The sequence below is a fragment of the Delphinapterus leucas genome, chromosome 13 (assembly GCF_059928025.1).
Source record: "Delphinapterus leucas isolate spDelLeu-1000000601 "Yukka" chromosome 13, BTC_Dleu_Yukka2, whole genome shotgun sequence".
Taxonomy (NCBI): domain Eukaryota; kingdom Metazoa; phylum Chordata; class Mammalia; order Artiodactyla; family Monodontidae; genus Delphinapterus; species Delphinapterus leucas.
Window position 1 is genome coordinate 60,306,597 of NC_143141.1, and position 17,041 is coordinate 60,323,637.

A 17,041-nucleotide genomic window follows, 5' to 3' on the forward strand; every position below is an offset into this window, starting at 1 on the left:
TTCTTTTTTTAAAGAGACATGAAGGATATATGTAGCTTCTTTTTCCTGAAATCTCTTTCTCAAACTTCCATTGTCACTTTTTACTACTATTTACTGAGTATCCTGTATGACCTGCATGCTAGGGAAAACAAGGTGACTTGACCCATGCCCTCATGAGATCTGTAAGTGTCACAGGGAATCACTGTATAACCAAGTTAGAGATGAAAAAAACAAAATAAGCTGAACAGCCCACAGCCTTCTGTCTCATTAATCCCGCATCTACCCCACCTAACAAAGTAAAGGATCTAATATTCAAGTACTTCGGAGTTCTCTTGGCTCACTTCCCAGCCGTGGTCAAACCCTCTGCTCATTCCTCCTTTTCTGGGTTTCTTGTGCAGTTGCCAGGAGGACAGAGGCTTGAAGAATGCAGGCAGTGAAGGAAAAAAAAAAAAGAGCATCTGCAGACGATTGACTGAAACCAGCTGTAGCTGGACAGAGTCAGGGTTCTCAGCTGCAAGCAACAGAAACTGATTTAAGCAGAAAAGGAATTTGTTGAAAAGCTACGGAGTAACTCATCATCACTGAGAAGCTTGGAAAACAGGCTCAGAACACACAAGAACTGGGAACTTAAGATCCTATCCAAGGCCGCAGGTACAGTCACAGCCTAGAAAAGGTGAGAGGAGGGTACCCCTGCAGCCACTGCCTAGGGCTGCACCTCCGCTTGCACTGCCGCCATCTTCAGCCCTGGACACTAGATACCACCATGGGCACAGGGAGCCTGGATATTTTTTTTGCCCTGCAGCCTCCCCCAGAGAGGATTCTCCAATGTCCCTGCTTTTTGGTGCCGGTAACTTCTGATACGATCTGGAGCAAGTGCAGCTGATTGACCAAGTCTTGGTTGTGTGTCCGTGTCCTAGCTGCAAAGGAGACTAGTCTCTTGTAGAGACTTCTAGAAGAATAGAAAGCTCTTTCTTAGGGCACTGAGATTCACGAAGTGATAAATGTCCCAAACATGGGAAGGGCGTTCAGAGGCTGAGTAGCCAAAAATGATCCTAAGCTCCCTCCCTTCCTAGAATCCCATGTGAAGGGGAGAGCCTGAGTCAACACTGGCCTGCCAGAGGATTAGAAATGAGTTCAGTATACACATTCCAGCACTAAGGCCAGTACCCACTGACCTAGAAGCAAGCCCCCTAGGCAAGCAAGGCCAGCACAACCAGATTGAATTCCCCTAAGAGAAGAAGGGAAACACTTCTCCCTGGCTGCCCCCTCCCTCCAGCCTCAGTGAGAAGGGGAGAGGGAGCGGTGGAGAGGCTCCCTGGGAGTGAGAAGAGCAGTCCCTCCCTCCCGCTCTAGCTGCCTCTCCACGCGCACCTAGATCGGCTCCGCCTACTGCAGCCATCCTTTTCTCAGCCACAGGAAGGAAATCCAAGCTGCCGCCATCTGAAAACAAAAGCATGTGTCAAAGATATTTACTTTTGGCCTTGATCTCTCATCTCAGACCTGCTGCTTAGACTGTTGAGAATTTATGGATCCTGACATGTGGTGATTCATCTTGGTTTTGTCACTGCTAGCCGCCAAGCACAAGGGCTGGCGTCCGAGATGGGGGTGGGTGGCTAGGGAGAGGGGACACGTGTGCTCTTCAGCAGCCCCTCAGAGCCCCAGGCCACAGTTTCCTCTTACTGATGTTGCCCAGCCCGGGGTGCGGGGGTTAATCTGTGGCTTATTTTCCGTTTGTTTGTTTTAGCCCACCACGCATTTAGCAAGTTGGTTTAAAAACAAAAAACCCCAAATAAAACCAAAAAAGGAAACTCTTTTTCGAGTCATCTGATTATTTGTTCCCTGCCTTTAGGAGAGAGGCAAACTAACCCCAAAGTGTAGCCCTTATTGAAGGATGATATACGGGGTCAGGCAGTCCCTCAAGCCATTCTCAGGCCCCTGGGGTGGGCCCTTGGTGACACACTGTTTTCCTTTATCGCTTTCCTGGGGATGTGGCTGGGAAGTGCCTCCTGGGTAGGGTGGGTACTTCCAACCATCTGCTTCTAGCCTGGGGAGAGGAAGGTTGGGTGGGCAGTGGAATGTAGCTTTTTCCAGCCATGCTTCCTCTACCTCTCACCACAAACCTAGATTCTTACAGCATCCCCACCTTTTCCTTAAGGCTGTTAGAGCTCCTGAGGGAGCCACGCATGAAGCCACGCATGAAGCCTTTATAAAAGACGTTTCTGGGCCGCTGAAAACGTCTGAGTTCCCCCTTATTAATCAGATCATTAGAAAAAAAAATCGCATATATTGGCTTAACTCTTTATAAAAATGCCTTCACTGAGCCAAAGTCCAACACTAGAGTCCCAAATTTCTTACAAAGTAAACATAAGAAATAGAAAAAAACAACAAACCACCCACATTTTTGGTATCTTCTGAAAACTCAGTTAAAGACATTTTCCATTATGTTTCTCAGTGTCCTGCCTTTTAGGATCTTCATTGGAACTATTCTACATACTGCAGTATCTTTAGCATCCTGGTTCACACCCACTAGATGCTCATAGCAATCCCCAGTCATTGGGACAGCCCCAAATTCCTACACATTTTCCCCAACGCCCCTTGGAGGGCAGTAACCACCCAGGTGAGACCTACCACTCCCTCAAATACCCAAGATTCTCCTCTCTGGTCTGCCATCCACAACTAGGATTTCCAGATTTAGCAAAAAAAAATATAGAACACCCAATTAAATTTGAATTTTAAATAAACAATGAATAATTTTTTAGTGTTAAGTATGTCCCCAATATTGCACTACTCGTTGTTTATCAAAAAATTCAAATTTAACTAGTGGCCTTTCTTTTATCTGGAAGCCCTACCCACAGCCCATCACCACCACCTACAAACCCGTCTCCCAGAAATTCCCTTGGGCTGGTCACTGTGGTGTGTGCTGAGCCATCCCCTACTTCTTCCCTGCAAGATCTGTCTGTTCTGTATTTCAGTTCCTGGTGTTCCATCTCTGTGGGATAAGTCTCAGTTCGATGGTAAATACTTTTAATCAGATGAACAGATTCTTCCTAATAGGTAGGCCACTTACCCCATCTAGGTAGCACCTTCCATTAACCTGGTTAAAGTACACACCAGTCTCCGGAAGTCTCTCAGATTGAACGGTGGTGGGGAGGACAGACGGAAACAGGAAGCATTCCTAGGGCTAATAGCTTATGCTATGTGACCCTAAATTCCAATGAGTCTCAATTTTGCCTGCACAATAGGGAGCTTTAAACACTGTTGGTGTCTAGTCCTACCCTCAGAGGCTCTGAGTGAATTATTCTGGGATGGAGCCTGGCATTGGGGATTTTTTAAAGCCCTAACCTCCCCCACCCCTACCCAGGGTCTCCCTAATTTACAGCCGAGGTTGAGAATCACTCCTCCACTTCCTGAGAAAAGCGAGAGAAAGGAGAGAGCAAGATAAAGGTCGAGAGGGGAAGAGAGAGAATGAGACCTGATTTCAGGGGCTCTGCCTGGCACTGGTCATCGAGGGGATTTGGAAGAATCAAGAGGCAGACACATTCCACTCGAGCAGGGGAAAAAATGTTCAAGAAAGTAATATACTTCGAATGCGTTCCATTTAGAGCAAAACAGATGTGAAAAAGCACTTCTGAAAAGCCCAGAGAGTGTTTCATTTTGTGCCAAACACTGTCCTTAGAGATGCCCCAGCTTACCAAAAAAAAAAAAAAGAATCCCCTAGAGAGAGTCCCATTTTTCTTTATTATCCGGTGAGTCTAACCAACGCCAGGATCAGGTTCAGAAGCCGGGCTGCTCACACGCGTGGCCTTCCTGGTGTTAGCTGAGGAGCAAGCTTCTGATGTCACCATGGGCTCCTCAGCGAAAGAGCCTCCCCCCTTGGCTCCATGTGGGCTGTGAGCCCAGAGTGTCAGTCCCTGTGCCGTCAGCACACGCCGGCCTCGACAAGTAGGACAGCATCGACATGGCTCCAACCTCCACCAAGAGGTACTTGCCGCTGGCAGGAAGCTGCTTCTGCAGAATTAAAAACCATCAGAGTTGATCAAAGGAAGTGCAGGGTAGGCTGGCGGGCGGGCCAGATCCTAATCTCCACTTGTTGGCCTCACACATCACTGCACATGAGTCACCCCGCTGAGCTCAGCGGACATGCTGTTTGGATTAGGCTTTTACAGGCGAGGCTTGCCAAGCTTGCCTCTGCCGGCTCGCTGCACAGAGCAGCAGAGAGGCGAGGGAGGAAGGTGGGATGTGGGTTAGATGTGGTTGCCCAGGTGCCAGGGGGGAGGCGGTTGGCTCCCCAGCTACACAGGACAGTGGCAGCAGGGGGTGGTTGTGAGGCCCACTGTCCCCCACCCATCTTCTCAGCTCAGCTCCACGAACCCCATTAGGAGCAACGGAGCCCACACCAGGCCTACACAACCTTCCTCTCTTGCCAACTCTCCAATTAAGATGTACTATTACAGGACTCACATCTTGCCTTCACTCAACCATTTGCCTCTCAACGAGCAGAAATTCCTTTTCTCAAAAGCAGGCAACACTTCATCACTCAGGCATCCTGCTCAAATGCAGTGGAGTCCAGCAAAAAAGGGAGGGAGGTCAGAAAATAAAAATTCCTAAATTAAGAGCCAATCCATAAAAGCAGGGCTTCCCCTAGTGCCTAGCTGGTGTGACATCACCATGAGTTACTCAATGAAAATGGTGTCAGAGTAGCGGCTCAATTACACGTGGAAGATTTCCTCAAGAAACAGAAGTCTGCAGAAAATGAATAAGGGTAGAAGATATTCTGCACTTAGGTCTTTGGGGGGCTGCCTCCAGAGGGGCTGATTTCCCTGGGCAGAGAGCTAAATGGGATTCTCTTCCAAACAGTGCCTAGCAGAGTCTTGGTACTAAGGAGTGGCAGCAGAGGTAACCCAGTGGTTTGTTTTGCAATGGTAGGAACAAGATCAAAATCCTTTGTCTCCAATTCTGCCAAGTTTTGCTTCTGTGCATGGTAACTTGGGAAGAAGCAGCCCCCATTATTTTGTAAGCCAAGGATTCTTGGCTTGTAGTCTCTGCTGGGATTCTCTTTAGAGTATTTTAGACTCTCATTTATTAAAAGCTTCTAAATGGAGGTGGCAGTTCTTGACACTTTCAAAATAAATGTTGCCACCGGTCCTTACACCACTCTTGACTCTAAACCACAAATTTCCAAACTTACCATTGTTCAATTAGCTGTAATTTAAAAAGTATTTCTTATTCCTGGCTTCAGGTTTCTTTTCACCTATCTATAATTCTCAGGGTGCTCCAATTTGCTCATGAAACCTGTCCTTTCCTTCCTTTCCTCCTTTATTATTTTCACTTAAAAATGCAAATGGAGATAGAAGGTACTACCCTGGGTAGGAGTCCAGTCACTAAAGCACAGCACAGCAGTGACTGTTAGGTGAACCTGTTTGAACTCCAGCTCGGCCACCAATTCCCAATGTGACCTTGGAGCAATTTTCTTAACCCCTCACAGTCTCAAATTCCTCAGCTGCAAAATGTGGATAAAAATCACCCTGAACTGGGGCTTCCCTGGTGGCGCAGTGGTTGAGAGTCTGCCTGCCAATGCAGGGGACACGGGTTCGTGCCCCGGTCCGGGAAGATCCCACATGCCGCGGAGCAGCTGGGCCTGTGAGCCATGGCCGCTGAGGCTGTGCGTCCAGAGCCTGTGCTCCACAACGGGAGAGGCCACAGCAGTGAGAGGCCCAAGTACCGCAAAAGAAAAAAAAAAAAAAAATCACCCTAAACTCATTGATGAGGACTAAATGAGCTAAGGCAAGAAAAACATTCAGTAAAGTCCCTGGCACCCAGTAAACGCATAATCAATGCATTATTATTTCTATTACAGTAATTACTCTGCAACGAGCATTACACAGCTAATGGTGGTAAGCTTAATTGGATTTTACCAATAACATTTCTTCCTTCTGAAATTTCTCAGTGCCCAGAGAGCTGAAATTTGCTTTAATCAAAAGTATTTGCTTGATGGTGCCTGTGCATCCTTCGTTAGGAAAAGGCCATAGGAGAGGAGAAGGAAGAGAGGATTGTGTATCGGTTATGAAAAGAAGGTATTTTCCCTTGGGGGTTCTTTCTATAACTAGAAGGAAAGTCTCAACTCTTGAGGGCTTGCTATGGATGGGGGACAGAGGGTGCACATTCACATCCTAATGGAATCTGTGAGTGGAGGAAATCATAGGTAGGAATGTGATGTGGCTCAATGTATCAAAAAGGCACATCTACCGAGTTTCTGCGTAGCAGGGGATGACATAAGGAGTAGAGGTCTTTCTGTTTAGAAAGGCACCGTGATGGGCAGCATTTCTAGTGCACGGGTAGGCCCTGGGCATAGTCTACAGGTGGGAGCTGAGAAAAGGGGAATTGGAGATGCTTTGCATAACAAAAATAAGGCATGCCCCCATTTAGATTTAGTTGGGGAGAATATGTTGGAAGATTGGAATATGTGTTGGAAGATTCTCCCCTCCCTTCCTTAATATGGATTTGGACTGAGACTAATGGTTTGTCTTTGGTGGGGCGGGGGGAGGTGTGTGTGTGAGAGAGAGAGATATCTGAGAGTTACAAGCAATCAGAAGACCAAAGGAAGAATGAGGAGGGGTATCTTGACTACATGCTGGCAGAGGGACCCTGAAGAGAACAAGAACTGGAGAAATGAAGCCTCCCTTGGATTGTTCTGGGCATCATCTAACTACATGGCATTATTTCTAACTGAGTAACTCAGACTTTGAGAAATGCATGGCTGTGGATTATCTTTACCTTACAGATGATCCTATTTGTGGTAAGAGGTAAGGTTGGGTTGGATCTTGTTGAGTGGGGATTTCATGGGCCGGGTTGGGGGGTTGCATTAAAATGTAAACATTGTGATAGCTTGTGTTCTTTGTCTTTTGTGTGCTTTAATCCCAGCACCTAGAACAGTGCCTGGGACATCGTTGGTATTTAGTAAACGTTTATTGAATGAATGAATTTTGCCATGGAGAAAAGTAGGCTCACAGAGGAAAAGAAGAAACAGAGGTTGGGCCTTGGGGCTGGTCATTAAGGATAGGAAATGGGCCATGCCTATGAAGACACCCTGCTAAGGTTTTTTCCTTCTTCCCTTGGCCTCTGGGAACAATCATGTTTAATATTCAGATTTTTTTCCCCTTCTACGTATCCCCAAATTTTCAATGAAGTGGCTTACACATACATGTTAGAGGTGTAGAATTAAGTGACAACACAACAAAGGCAAATGTGGCTTCCCCGCATTGTCCCTTGTATTAGTTTCCCATGGCTGGTATAACAAACTGTCACCAATGCCACAAATTTATTATCTTACTGGTCTGCAGGTTAGAAGACCTAAAATCAAGGCATCTGCAGGGCTGCCTTCCTTCTGAAGGCACCAGGCAAGAATCTGTTTTCTTGCCCTTTTCAACTTCTAAGCACAGCCTGCATTCCTTGGCCTTTTCCTCACATCCCTCTGACCTCTGCTTACATTGTCACATCTCCCTCTCTGACTCTTACTCTCTTTCTCTTATAAGGATCCTTGTGGTTACATCGTGTTCACCCAGATATTCCAGGACAATCTCCCCAACTCAAGGTCCTTAACTTAATCACATCTGCAAAGTCCTTTTGCCATGTAAGGTAACATATTCACAGATTCCAGAATGTGGACATTCTTGGGGGCCATTGTCCTGCCTACCACATCCCCGAGGCACCATCGGTGTCATGTCCAGGGAAGATGGCAGCCCTGGAACACAGGCCAAGACCCACACTCCAGCGAGCAGAGACCCTAGCTGAGTGTGGAGTTTAAGGGCAGGTGAAAGCAGAGGCATAGGCAGCAGCCTGGACTGGCTTTGGAGATGAGAGACCCATCCCTTTCTGCAAATATACTGGAGCAAAGTGATTCTTAGTGACAGAGACAGAAAGATAGAATCTGCTTTTATGGATAGAGGGGCTGTCTAGGCAGCAGACACTGAGGTTACAGCCCTTTTCCAGTTTGGGGGTTAAGAATTTGAAACAATTTGTAAAGTGCAGTGTCTGGTTTATGGCAGGTGCACAATTCAATAAGAGCCATCTATTATTAAAACCAGAAGGAAAGGGGGCAGGGGGGCTCCAGAGCCCCAGCTGCCGGAAGAAGCAGGTCATACACAGCTCTACATCCCCAACCCCGGGAAAACAGGAAGAAGACCTGTCATGAGGGAATAAGGTATGAGGCAGGTGTGCAGAGGTAGAGTTTCAAATGCCCTTTATCTTAATTTCTTCCCATACAAGCTAGGAGGAAGCATCTGGCCGGTTCTCTAATGAAACTTGGAACTCACTGCTGAAGGCAAGAAGAAAATATTTTTGTGGTTTTTCTGTGGGGGAAGAAAGCAATAAATTTTTCTGTTGTTGAAGGAACACCTTTCAGTGGTGTAGCTCTGAGAGGGATGTATTATTATTAAAGCATACGTGCCTGAAAGTTTATCACTCAGGCCGTTGGGAAGCTTCACGTAGACCCTGAAGGGTAAGAACAAAGGATGAGCTGGTGGTCCCAAGCTCAAAGGTAGTCACAGTAGATACAGATTTAAGAAATTGACATTCCTACTAGAACAGCTAGGTTTTTGCGGTGAGTGTTGGCTCTGGAAAGCTCATCTGTATCTCCCCATGGATTTCTTACAGAGCCTCTGCTCAGCAAGGAGCATCTGTTTTCAGTTGGCCTGCTCTTATCAGTCGGATGTGGTAGGAGAAGAGGACAAGGTTTTGCTCTTTTTTTTTCCACTTAAAAATTAAAAAAAAATTTAATGTTTATTTATTTATTTTCTTATTAGTCATCCATTTTACACACATCAGTGTACACACGTCAATCCCAATCTCCCAATTCATCCCAACACACACCCCCACCCCCAGCAATCTGTATATCTTCTTTGGAGAAATGTCTATTTAGGTCTTCTGCCCATTTTTGGATTGGGTTGTTTGTTTTTTTAATATTGAGCTGCATGAGCTGTTTGTTATATTTTGGAGATTAATCCTTTGTCCAATGATTCCTTTGCAAATATTTTCTCCCATTCTGAGGGTTGTCTTTTTGTCTTGTTTATGGTTTCCTTTGCTGTGCAAAAGCTTTTAAGTTTCATTAGGTCCCATTTGTTTATTTTTGTTTTTATTTCCATTACTCTAGGAAGTGGATCAAAAAATATCTTGCTGTGGTTTATGTCAAAGAGTGTTCTTTCCATGTTTTCCTCTAAGAGTTTTATAGTGCCTGGTCTTACATTTAGGTCTCTAATCCATTTTGAGTTTATTTTTGTGTATGGTGTTAGGGAGTGTTCTAATTTCATTCTTTTACATGTAGTTGTCCAGTTTTCCCAGCACCACTTATTGAAGAGACTATCTTTCCTCCATTGTATAGCCTCACCTCCTTTGTCATAGATTAGTTGACCATAGGTGCGTGGGTTTATCTCTGGGCTTTCTATCCTGTTCCATTGATCTATATTTCTGTTTTTGTGTCAGTACCATATTGTCTTGATTACTGCAGCTTTGTAGTATAGTCTGAAGTCAGGGTGTCTCATTCCTCCAACTCCGTTTTTTACCCTCAAGACTGCTTTGGCTATTCGGGGTCTTGTGTGTCTCCATACAAATTTTAAGATTTTTTGTTCTAGTTCCGTAAAAAATGCCATTGGTAATTTGATAGGGATTGCATTGAATCTGTAGATTGCTTTGGGTAGTATAGTCATTTTCACAATATCGATTCTTCCAGTCCAAGAACATGGTATATCTCTCCATCTATTGGTATCATCTTTAATTTCTTTCATCAGTGTCATATAGTTTTCTGCATTACAGGTCTTTTGTCTCCCTAGGTAAGTTTATTCCTAGGTATTTTATTCTTTTTGTTGCAATGGTAAATGGGAGTGTTTCCTTCTCTTTCAGACTTTTCATCATTAGTGTATAGGAATGCAAGAGATTTCTGTGCATTAATGTTGTATCCTGCAACTTTACCAAACTCATTGATTAGCTCTAGTAGTTTTCTGGTGGCATCTTTAGGATTCTCCATGTATAGTATCATGTCATCTGCAAACAGTGACAGTTTTACTTCTTCTTTTCCAATTTGTATTCCTTTTATTTCTTTTTCTTCTCTGATTGCTGTGGCTAGGACTTCCAAAACTATGTTGAGTAACAGTGGTGAGAGTGGACATCCTTGTCTTGTTCCTGATCTTAGAGGAAATGCTTTCAGTTTTTCACCATTGAGAATGATGTTTGCTGTGGGTTTGTTGTATATGGCCTTTATTATGTTGAGGTAGGTTCCCTCTATGCCCACTTTCTGGAGAGTTTTTATCATAAATTGGTGTTTAATTTTGTCAAAAGCTTTTTCTGCCTCTATTGAGATGATCATATGGTTTTTCTTCTTCATTTGGTTAATATGGTGTATCACATTGATTGATTGCATATACTGAAGAATCCTTGCATCTCTGGGATAAATCCCACTTGATCATGGTGTATGATCCTTTTAATGTGTTGTTGGATTCTGTTTGCTAGTATTTTGTTGAGGATTTTTGCATCTGTATTCATCAGTGATATTTGTCTGTAATTTTCTTTTTTTGTAGTATCTTTGTGTGGTTTTGGTATCAGGGTGATGGTGGCCTCATAGAATGAGTTTGGGAGTTCTCCTTCCTCTGCAATTTTTTGGAACAGTTTGAGAAGGATGGGTGTTAGCTCTTCTCTAAGTATTTCATAGAATTCACCTGTGAAGCCATCTGGTCCTGGACTTCTGTTTGTTGGAAGATTTTTGTTTTTTGTTTTTTTTTTTGCGGTACGCGGGCCTCTCACTGTTGTGAGAGCACAGGCTCTCCCGTTGCGGAGCACAGGCTCCGGACGCTCAGGCTCAGCGGCCATGGCTCACGGGCCCAGCCGCTCCGCGGCATGTGGGATCTTCCTGGACCGGGGCACGAACCCGTGTCCCCTGCATCGGCAGGTGGACTCTCAACCACGGCGCCACCAGGGAAACCCTGTTGGAAGAGTTTTAATCACAGTTTTAATTCCATTACTTGTGATTGGTCTGTTCATATTTTCTATTTCTTCCTGGTTTAGTCTTGGAAGGTTATACCTTTCTAAGAATTTGTCCATTTCTTCCAGGTTGTCCATTTTATTGGCATAGAGTTGCTTGTAGTAGTATCTTAGGAGGCTTTGTATTTCTGCAGTGTCTGTTGTAACTTCTCCTTTTTCATTTCTAATTTTATTGATTTTAGTCCTCTCCTTCTTTTTCTTGATGAGTCTGGTTAATGATTTATCAATTTTGTTAATATTCTCAAAGAACCAGCTTTTAGTTTTGATCTTTGTTATTGTTTTCTTTGTTTCTATTTCATTTATTTCTGCTCTAATCTTTATGATTTCTTTCCTTCTGCTAACTTTGGGTTTTGCTTGTTCTTGTTTCTCTAGTTCCTTTAGGTGTAACGTTAGATTGTTTATTTGAGATTTTTCTTGTTTCTTGAGGTAGGCTTGTATAGCTATAAACTTCCCTCTTAGAACTGCTTTTGCTGCATCCCATAGGCTTTGGATCGTCATGTTTTCATTGTCATTTGTCTCTAGGTATTTTCTGACTTCCTCTTTGACTTCTTTAGTGATCTCTTGGTTATTTAGTAATGTATTGTTTAGCCTCCATGTGTTTGTGTTTTTTACGTTTTTTTCCCTGTAATTGATTTCTAATCTCATAGCATTGAGGTCAGAAAGGATGCTTGATATGATTTCAGTTTTCTTAAGTTTACTGAGGCTTGATTTGTGACCCAAGATGTGATCTATCCTGGAGAATGTTCTGTGCGCACTTGAGAAGAAAGTGTAATCTGCTGTTTTTGGATGGAATGTCCTATAAATATCAATTAAATCTATCTGGTCTATTGTGTCATTTAAAGCTTGTGTTTCCTTATTAATTTTCTGTTTGGATGATGATCTGTCCATTGGTGTAAGTGAGGTGTTAAAGTCCCCCACTATTATTGTGTTACTGTCGATTTCCTCTTTTAGAGCTGTTAGCAGTTGCCTTATGTATTGAGGTGCTCCTATGTTGGGTGCATATATATTTATAACTGTTATATCTTCGTATTGGATTGATCCCTTGATCATTATGTAGTGTCTTTCCCTGTCTCTTGTAACATTCTTTATTTTAAAGTCTATTTTATCTGATATGAGTATTGCTACTCCAGCTTTCTTTTGATTTCCATTTGCATGGAATATCTTTTCCATCCCCTCACTTTCAGTCTGTATGTGTCCCTAGGTCTGAAGTGGGTCTCTTGAAGACAGCATATATATGGGTCTTGTTTTTGTATCCATTCAGCAAGCCTGTGTCTTTTGGTTGGAACATTTAATCCATTCACCTTTAAGGTAATTATCCTTATGTATGTTCCCATTTTCTTAATTTTGGGGGGTTTGTTTTTGTAGGTCCTTTTCTTCTCTTGTGTTTCCCACTTAGAGAAGTTCCTTTAGCATTTGTTGTAGAGCTGGTTTGGTGGTGCTGAATTCTCTTAGCTTTTGCTTGTCTGTAAAGGTTTTGATTTCTCCATTGAATCTGAATGAGATCCTTGCTGGGTAGAATAATCTTGGTTGTAGGTTCTTCCCTTTCATCACTTTAAGTATATCGTGCCACTCCCTTCTGGCTTGTAGAGTTTCTGCTGAGAAATCAGCTGTTAACCTTATGGGAGTTCCCTTGTATGTTATTTGTCATTTTTCCCTTGCTGCTTTCAATAAGTTTTCTTTGTCTTTAATTTTTGCCAATTTGATTACTATGCATCTCAGCGTGTTTCTCCTTGGGTTTATCCTGTATGGGACTCTCTGCGCTTCCTGCACTTGGGTGGCTATTTCCTTTCCCATGTTAGGGAAGTTTTTGACCATAATCTCTTCAAATATTTTGTCTGGTCCTTTCTCTCTCTCTTCTCCTTCTGGGACCCCTATAATGAGAATGTTGTTGCATTTAATGTTGTCCCAGAGGTCTCTTAGGCTGTCTTCATTTCTTTTCATTCTTTTTTCTTTATTCTGTTCCGCAGCAGTGAATTCCACCATTCTGTCTTCCAGGCCACTTATCCGTTCTTCTGCCTCAGTTATTCTGCTATTGATTCCTTTTAGCGTAGTTTTCATTTTAGTTATTGTGTTGTTCATCTCTGTTTGTTTGTTCTTTAATTCTTCTAGGTCTTTGTTAAACATTTCTTGCATCTTCTTGATCTTTGCCTCCATTCTTTTTCCGAGGTCCTGGATCATCTTCACTATCATTATTCTGAATTCTTTTTCTGGAAGGTTGCCTATCTCCACTTCATTTAGTTGTTTTTCTGGCATTTTATCTTGTTCCTTCATCTGGTACATAGCCCTTTGCCTTTTCATCTTGTCTATCTTTCTGTGAATGTGGTTTTTGTTCCACAGGCTGCAGGATTGTAGTTCTTCTTGCTTCTGCTGTCTCAGTCTTGCTCTTAAGGAGGTCATTCATTCTGTACAAATGTGGTGAACCCTTGCTGGACGTTCTAGGCACTGATCTAGGTTCAAGGGATATTACAACGACCAAAACAGACAACAAATGATAACCATGTATCAGGTTGTGATAAGTGGTCTAGAGACAGACAAGGCAGAAGAAAGGGTTGAAGAGCAGCATTTGATGTGGGGCGAGGGAGGAAGGCCCCTCTGATATGGGGTAGTTGTGTAGAGACTTGAAAGAGGTGAAGGTGGCAAAGGGGCAAGTCACACAGACATTGCAAGAGTGGGCCAGGTGGAGGGAACATCTATTGAAGCCTATGAAAGTAGCTCAGTTTTCAGTAGGCACTATGTACAGTGCTGACAGGGTTACAATATCTGTCTCCCTCCTCATGCAGAGTCCTCACCCACAATGGTGGGTGGCAGCTCCTTTGTGTCACACATCCCAATCTCCAGCCACGGTGAACTGGACCTGAGGAGGGAGGGCATCCATCCAAACTGAGCAATCTTGCATAAAGTAAGGGCAATCAATCATCAGGGAAAATCAGCAGTACGCTGCGACTGTCTCTCGAGGCTCACCTGGGGTTTTGAGTCTAGGAGGCTGGAGTTAGAAGGCCAAAGCCTGTGTGACTGAGAGTGGGTTTATCAGCCTGTCCTTGAGGCAGAGACACACCCCAAGGCTATGCTGTGCAGTCGAACCTTTCCTAGGGTGAGTCCTGCTCCTCTGCCGGTATCTCCTGAGTGCAGGTACATAGATTAGGTGCAGAGATTGCAAAGGAAGAGCACACAGCAAACAGAAATACTTACACTGAGATTGCTTAGGCTTGAAGCAACATTCCTCTAATGTTCCCTATGCACACACACTTGATAAGTAGAAACATAATTTGGATTTTTCAAAACTCTTTTTATGAATGGTGGGGTTTGTTTGTTTGTTTTTTTAAGGCACTACTTTTTTAAGAAGCCTGCGTGTTTCTATCTTGAAAATGTAATTTATGGGTGTGAGGAAGGATTTTTGTTTTTGTCTTTTTTTTAAAGGAAGTTTTCAGATGAGGAAGCTTTGTCCTTTTAATACCTTGAATATCCAGGGTGGATGGAGCCAGTCAGGCTCTGACACGCCTCTTGTTCCAAGCTCTGCCGTCTCTTGGACTGCAGCCTCTCCACAGCTTACCCTGAGTTGGCTGAGCAGTTTTCTTCATGAGTAAAATGCAAATAGCAATGTTCTCAAGGCCAGAGCATTTCTTTCTCCCAGGGAGGTTGTGAATTTCTAAGATGCTTCTCTGCTAAGATGAGATTTCATTAACTAAATTGTGTAAAAGGCCTTATTGTCATACCTTGCACTAAATATCAATACCATACAAATACCAGTAGTTGCTAAATACTAGTGCCTATAGAGGTTATGTCAAAAAAGAAAGTCCTTTTTAGATAGAGATGCATACTGAAGTATTTATGAGTAAAATGACATTGTGTCTGGAGCTTGCTTTTAAAAATTCCAGTTAAAAAAATGTGCATATTTGTGGGGGAAGGAGATGGAAGTAGGGTGCTAGTTGCCACAAGATTGGCACCTGTAGAGATTGTTCAAACTGGGTGGTAGGAACATGGGGGTTCACTATTCCATTCTGTCTCACTTTGTGTGTGTTTGAAACGTTTCATGATACAAAGTTAAAAGATAGAGAGAGAAAGAAAAAAAAATAGTCTGACCCACTCTTTTCTCTCTGGACTCTGTTATTACATAACGTCAGCAGGGATCCGAACGTGGGGAATTTGATTATGGGAGTTTTTGCAGTGTGACTTCAACAAAGGGAAAAGTTTGATGGATTATTTCTGGAGAGTGGAACAGTCAGGGTTTCCAAGAAGAGTGATGTTGAAATGAATAATGAAGATTCCTTGCTCAGTGATGCAGCCTGCGGGCTCTTGTCAAACGTTCTGGGAAATCGCGGAAGGGGCTGGCGTCGACCTGGTGGCTTAGCGCTTACTTGTGCAGGGCAGGAAAGATCCACGTGCTCCCTGCAGTTTCCCTCAGTCCCTCGAGAATGGTAGTGGGATTTACTTGTACTTTATATCCAGGGCTATGGCCAGGACAGCGCAGCCGTCCAGGTCAGTCGTGCATCCTGGCTCCCTGGACGTGGCATTCTCAGAAGCCTCGGTGTCTTGCAGTGGAACACGGTTGAGGGAGTGTGTGTAGGGCAGCCAGGCCTGGCAGCCAGTCTCCAGCATTCTCGCAGATTCCCACTAAGCCCAGAAAGGAGCACCGGAATGCAACACAGGAAGTTCCCTCTTCTCAACCCCCGTCCCTGGGCTTGCAGGGTGGGGTGGAAATTGGCCTATGGGTGACCACACCCAGCTCCCTATCCACCCCAACCAGAGACTTTACATCCTCAACAGCTGCTGTCTGTGTTTGGCTTTGAACTCAGGCTGCTTTGACCCAGCTCCCAGAAACCAGTTTGCAGGGGACAACTGTGACACAGACGTTCCAGTCATAACTGACCTGCAACTTCTTCCTACTGTCCCCCTGCCATGCACATAGTGTGTCCTCATTTCATTGCTAAGACAGGATTTATCTCAGGAGGTGCATCCTTGATTTGCCTATGATTTTGTTCTGGAGTTTCTTAAAACTTATTACAAAAGCTCATCTCATCACTTAAAATGTGTGAGGAATTTTTTTTTTTTTTTTAGTGGGTTTCAGTGGAATAAAGAATAAGGTGATGGAGATGCCTTTATTTGTATTGATTGCTCAAGCTGCTCTGTGGGATAAGATTGGACAATGAATGGTGCTTTAGGAAGTAACCTGGCTCTTCCATATCATGATCAATTCAACAAATCAAGAGATGATGTGGGCTATGAACTCTGTGTGGTGCTGCCTATTTAAGAGCTCATAATCCCTGAAAATCATTCAAATCCTTCAGTATGGTAATAGCACTCCTGGAAATTTCTACAAAGGAAATAATTCAAAAGAAGAAGGGGGGAGGAAATCTTTATACGTATATAGATATTTATGGGAGAATCACTTGTAATAGTGAAAATTGGAAACATAGCAGAGGAATGGTTAAAAAAATTAAGATATATCTGTGGAAAACCATGTAGCCACAAAAAATGATGATTAGGAAGACTATACAAGGTAAGTGTTTATTAAGTGATGCTAAAAAAGTGGAACACAAAAATTATATGAACATTAAAATTATGTAATTGTATTATAATAATGTAATTTCTATATTTGACTGAAGACTGAAAGGAAATTTGGGAGAAGGGAAAGTGGTTGTGTTAAATGGTGGAAAAAATGAGTGATGTTTTTCTTTTTAAATACCTTTAGTGTTGTTGTAGACTTATTTTAGTAATAAATAATTCTTTTTTTTTTGCGGTACGCGGGCCTCTCACTGCTGTGGCCTCTCCCGCTGCGGAGCACAGGCTCCGGATGCGCAGGCTCAGCGGCCATGGCTCACGGGCCCAGCTGCTCCACGGCATGTGGGATCTTCCCGGACCGGGGCACGAACCCGCGTCCGCTGCATCGGCAGGCAGACTCTCAACCACTGTGCCACCTGGGAAGCCCATAAATAATTCTTTTAAAAAAGAGAATACTCAAGCTCCTTAACTTGTTGTGGTTGTTTTAACTTTGGGCAGTAAGTGAAAAAATATTCAAAAACTAAAGGAAGTCACA

General features: G+C 43.6%; 1 pseudogene across 1 annotated transcript in view; it reads right to left on the reverse strand.

The window, feature by feature from the left end:
* Positions 1-1,214: 1,214 nt before the first annotated feature.
* The window catches only part of LOC111174837 (uncharacterized), a 37,801-nt pseudogene continuing 21,974 nt past the window's right edge, over positions 1,215-17,041 (reverse strand). Inside the window, exon 4 of the transcript XR_002644572.3 lies at positions 1,215-3,987. The product of XR_002644572.3 is annotated as an uncharacterized LOC111174837 (transcript). The remainder of the gene's footprint in view (positions 3,988-17,041) is intronic.